Raw genomic sequence first — 5286 nt, 5'->3', positions numbered from 1 at the left:
TGCTATATGAAGAATTTTGACAACTCTTATATTATCCTACTGTTGTATGTGGATGATATGCTCGTTGCAGGATCAAGCATCGAGGAGATCAATAAACTGAAGAAGCAGTTGTCAAAGCAGTTTGAGATGAAGGATTTGGGTGCTGCAAAACAAATCCTTGGTATGAGAATTATTAGAGACAGGACTAATAATTCTCTTAAGCTCTCGCAGGAGGAGTATGTGAGGAAGGTGCTCAGAAGGTTTAACATGGACAAAGCAAAACCAGTGAGCACACCCTTAGCTAGTTACTTTCGACTAACTAAGGATTAGTCGCCAAAGACGGAGGAAGAGCAAGAATGCATGAACAGAATACCCTATGCATCTGCTATTGGTAGTCTTATGTACGCCATGGTCTGTACAAGGCCAGATATTGCACAAGCAGTGGGAGCTGTGAGCAGGTACATGAGTAATCCAGGAAAGCAGCATTGGGAAGCAGTCAAGTGGATTTTGAGATATCTGCAAGGCTCTTCAGATACGTCACTATGCTTTACGAAAGCAGGTTTAAAACTACAAGGATATGTAGATGCTGATTTAGCAGGTGACGTTGACAGTAGGAAAAGTACTACTGGATTTGTGTATACGCTGGCTGGTACAGCTGTATCATGGGCTTCTAAGTTACAGAAGATTGTTGCTCTCTCAACTACAGAAGCGGAATACGTTGCTATAATTGAAGCAGGGAAGGAAATGGTTTGGTTGCAGTCATTCTTGGAAGAATTGGGAAAGAAGAATGAAAAAGGTATTCTGCACAGTGACAGTCAGAGTGCTATTTTTCTTGCAAAGAATCCAGCCTTTCATTCCAGAACGAAACACATACAGTTGCGATACCATTTTATACAATCTCTTCTCGATAGTGGACAACTGATACTTGAGAAGATTCGAGGAGCAGAGAACCCAGCAGACATGCTCACAAAAGGAGTTACTGCTGACAAACTGAAGCTGTGTGTAGCTTCAGTTGGCCTCCGTACTTAAAGGCATGACTTGAAGTTGCTGTGATGGTTGCTATGAAGATATGTAGACTCATTTGTCTCCAAGTGGGAGATTGTTATGATTGGAGACAATATCTAATGGCTTAGTGGGTTGTGCACTAGACAATAACTAGTGGCTTAGTGGGTTGTGCACTACATATATCTAATGCACCTAAAGGCACCCACCCATTGTATTTTCCTAGTTTATTAAACCCACTTCCGTAATTGATGCAGCAAATTGCTGCACCAATTACGGATTGCTCTCCTATAAATAGGAGAGCTTAATTGTGCAGAACATATTGAGAAGAGAAGGGTGTGTGCAGAAGAAAGAAGAGTGAATGCAAGTGGGTGAGAAGAGAGAGTTTACAGAGAGAGAGAATTTGTTGTAAAAATCATTTCGTAGTGAAATCACAGCAGCTGTGGACATAGGCAATTGCCGAACCACGTTAAATTTTGTCTCTCCTTTCATTTAGTTTCATCTCTGTCTCCGACCAGTCCCCAACAGCCATGTGCTACGATGGAGAGGGAGGAGGGGGTTGCCGTGACTTAGGTTCAACGGTGGGGGTTGTTGGGAGGTCGGGGGGCTCGATGGTGGTGACTGGGCTGGCGTACGACGGGGGCATAGTGGCGAGAAAGGAAGAGACCCATTTCGAATTGTGAGATGTGATGGAGAGGGAGGAGAGGGTTGTCGTGACTTGGGTTCGACGGTGGGGGTTGCTTGGAAATCGTGGGACTCGATGGTGGTGGCTAGACTGGCGTACAGAGGCGGCATGGTGGCTAAATTCATGTAAGACCCATTTCGAAAGAGGAGAGAGGGGCTACACATGGGGACTGTTGTGGACGGTCGAAGGTGATTGGAGGGTTTTCGGTATGAGAGAGAACCAATGAGGTAGTCGGTGGCACTACAGGTAGTGTACGGTGGGATTGGGTGAGTTGAGAGAGAAAATCGGATAAGGGATAAACGTTGGATTTGTGTTAAAAAAATAAAAATAAAAAATAATAATTTTACACGTAAGGTGATACGGACTTAACCGTAGCAAACCTCATTTACTAAATAATACTTTAAAAATTTCAACCAATAGATTTTGTCGGTAGATTTTTTAGCTGGAAAGTGTTTTCCCTTCGCATACGGAAAAGTTAAGAGCTTATCCGCGAATCCAATCGAACCACGGATCCAATCGTACGTGGTTCGATTGTCACCGCCTCTACATAACATTACCGTTTGTGAATTCGTGGAATGGTATGAATCTTTTAGGAGTGTTCAATTCGTATATATATCAGGAATGAACAGAGACTCCAGTAGCAGCTGAATCTGCCTCTCCTGAAACTCGGTCGTTTACCGCATCTGAATCAAACATGGCCACCGTGTCTTGGACATGGAGCATACTCGCCCTGCTTGTGCTCGCACATCTCCTACGACAATGGGCATTGAAAAGCTGGAACAAGAATAGGAAATTACCACCTGGCCCAAGAGGGTTCCCCATCCTTGGGAGCCTTCATAGTTTGGGGGAATTCCCTCATCGAAATCTACAGCGACTAGCCCAGAAATATGGCCCCATCATGCACTTGCGCTTAGGTTTCGTGCCTGTTATCGTTGTCTCCTCGCCTCAAGCTGCCGAGCTGTTCCTTAAAGCACACGATCTTGTGTTTGCTAGTAGACCACCTTCGAGTTTGCAAAGTACGTCTCCTATGAGCAAAGGAGCATGATCTTAGCTCAGTACGGCTCTTATTGGCGCAACATACGCAAGATGTGTACACTCGAATTGCTTAGCAACGTTAAAATCGATTCTTTCAAATCCATGAAAAATGAAGAGACTGGCCTACTGGTGAAGTTTATTCAAGAGGCCGCTAGTAATTGTGTTGCTGTAGATCTGAGTGCCAAGGTTACATCTCTGAATGCGGATATGTCATGCCGTATGGTTTTTGGGAAGAAGTACGAGGACAAAGATCTTGATGAGAAGGGATTCAAGGCTGTAATGCAGGAGGTAATGTATCTAGGAGCAGTTCCTAACCTAGGCTCTTACATTCCTTGTATTCGTCCCTTTGACCTTCGGGGCTGACACGACGCATGAAGGCTGTTAGTAAGATCTTTGATAATTTTTTTGAGAAGATCATTGATGAGCATATCCAGTCCAAGGATGAAAATAAGACCAACGACGACTTTGTTGATGTCATGCTGAGGCTCATGGGATCAAAAGAATCTGAGTACTCTATTGAAAGGTCCAACATCAAAGCCATAATTTTGGTAAGTTTTCATACCACTTGCATTCATGTATTGATTTAGCAAGGAATCAAAGTACAAGTAAAAGTGAAAAAAGGTTTTATTAAAACTCATAGTTTCTCAGGTAGTTGTGTAATGTAATGTAGTCAAACGCTTTCTGTATGCGTAAAGAACAGAATTATACTCTACAACTGAATTCAGATATGGCACTAATTTTCCAGATCAAAATTTTGGTGGCAGGACATGCTCGCAGCCTCGATGGACACTTCGGCAACGGCAATTGAGTGGCACTCTCAGAATTAATGAAGCATCCACGAGTAATGAAGAAACTTCAGAAGGAGCTGGAAAATGTGGTGGGCCTGAAGAGGATGGTAGAGGAAGCAGACTTGGATAGGTTGGAGTACATGGACATGGTTGTAAAGGAAACCTTAAGGCTACATCCAGTAGCACCACTTCTGCTTTCACATGAGGCCAGGGAAGATTGCACAGTTAATGGTTTCCACATACCCGGAAAGTCTAGAGTCATGATAAACGTATGGGCAATTGGGAGAGACCCAAGTGTTTGGAGTGATGCAGAGAAGTTCATCCCGGAGAGGTTTGTTGGGAGTAACATTGATCTCAGGGGACGAGAGTTTCGACTAATCCCATTTGGTGCCGGCAGAAGAGGCTGCCCAGGGATGCAAATGGGTCTGATTGTGGTCCGGCTTGTAATAGCACAACTTGTGCATTGCTTTGATTGGGTTCTTGCAAACAACATACAGTCAACTGAGTTGGATATGACTGAGGTGTTTGGTCTTACTGTTCCAAGAGCCAAGCATCTATTCGCCATTCCTCGTTATCGCCTTCGCCATTGACAAATTTATGCTTTCCCTATTTTTGGTTGCTGATGTCTGCACTTGGAATGCGTAGATTTGTATGCGCGGGAACAATTTAGTTTTGTGGAAGAAAATAGTATATGTAACTAAGTTTGCTTGAATTCACTATGTAATAAATAAAATCTAATTGTCACCATTAGAATTTAGCACATTGATTTACAACCTTTGCTTCATTAATGTAGAGTAAGATATATATATATATATATATATATATATATATACACGCACGTTGGAGTTGTCCCACATTAATTATGGAATAGGCTGATAGTCAATTTATAAGTGTGAATGAAAGTTTCACCTCTTGAGCTAATTTTTGAGGTTGAGAGAGGGGCAAAACCACCCAACACTGGTATCAAAGCCAGGTTTATTAACAGTTTGTGGGAGAAACGGGTTATCACTGCCTCCGACTCAAAACTCGATGTGTGAGGGGGAGATTGTTAGGATTATTCAACATCGGTTGTAGAAAGGGCTGCTGGTCAGTTTATAAGTGTGAGGTAAAGTCTCACATCTTGAGTTAGCTTTTGAAGTTAAGAGAGACTCAAAACTACCCAACAATATATATATTGGTCAAATAACTTTGTCATCAAAACTAATAATTATAGGCTCTTGAAGTTTCTCAAAATTTAGTGAACTTTATGAATCCGATAGTTATAAAGCTAAAAAGGTATAAATAGAGAGAGCTAAAAAGAAATTTAATAAGAAAATATAAGGCTCTCACATGAAAGTTACTAATGATATTATATATATATATATCCATTAATTTAACCATTTTATTATTAATTATATATTATTTAATTATTATTAATGAAATGAATGAGAGTGGATGATTTGACTAAACAAGATCAAAATATCATTTAAGGAGTGTTGACAGTGACATGTGATTATCCTCTCTTTTAAATATAAAAAAAAAAAAGAAAAAAAGAAAAAAAAGAGTGGTAACGGCGTATTTCATACACTTGAGGGCTAGGTTCTGAGTGGTCTTGGTCTTTAATATAGTGGGCTTGTGATGACAAAGAAAAGGTTAGAAATGGTGGCCTTGGGACAGCCTGGAAAACCTCCGATACCTTAGTCAGTAATGATCCTTTTTGTGTTTCGTGAGACAGGAAATTTAGCTTAGTAAACAATGCTTAGTTGGAAGGATTCGATCCCTTTACCTGTAAGCCCGGGGGTCCTTATATACCAAGTC

The 5286-nt window shown here is 41.4% G+C and overlaps 1 pseudogene; it reads left to right on the top strand.

Moving 5' to 3' along the window:
• Positions 1 to 2175: 2175 nt before the first annotated feature.
• LOC122305597 lies at positions 2176 to 4262 on the top strand (annotated as a pseudogene).
• The last annotated feature ends 1024 nt before the right edge of the window (positions 4263 to 5286 follow it).

The sequence above is a fragment of the Carya illinoinensis genome, chromosome 3, assembly GCF_018687715.1.
Source record: "Carya illinoinensis cultivar Pawnee chromosome 3, C.illinoinensisPawnee_v1, whole genome shotgun sequence".
NCBI lineage: Eukaryota > Viridiplantae > Streptophyta > Magnoliopsida > Fagales > Juglandaceae > Carya > Carya illinoinensis.
Note: the sequence above shows the minus strand (reverse complement) of the source record. Positions and strands in the feature narration are given on the sequence as shown.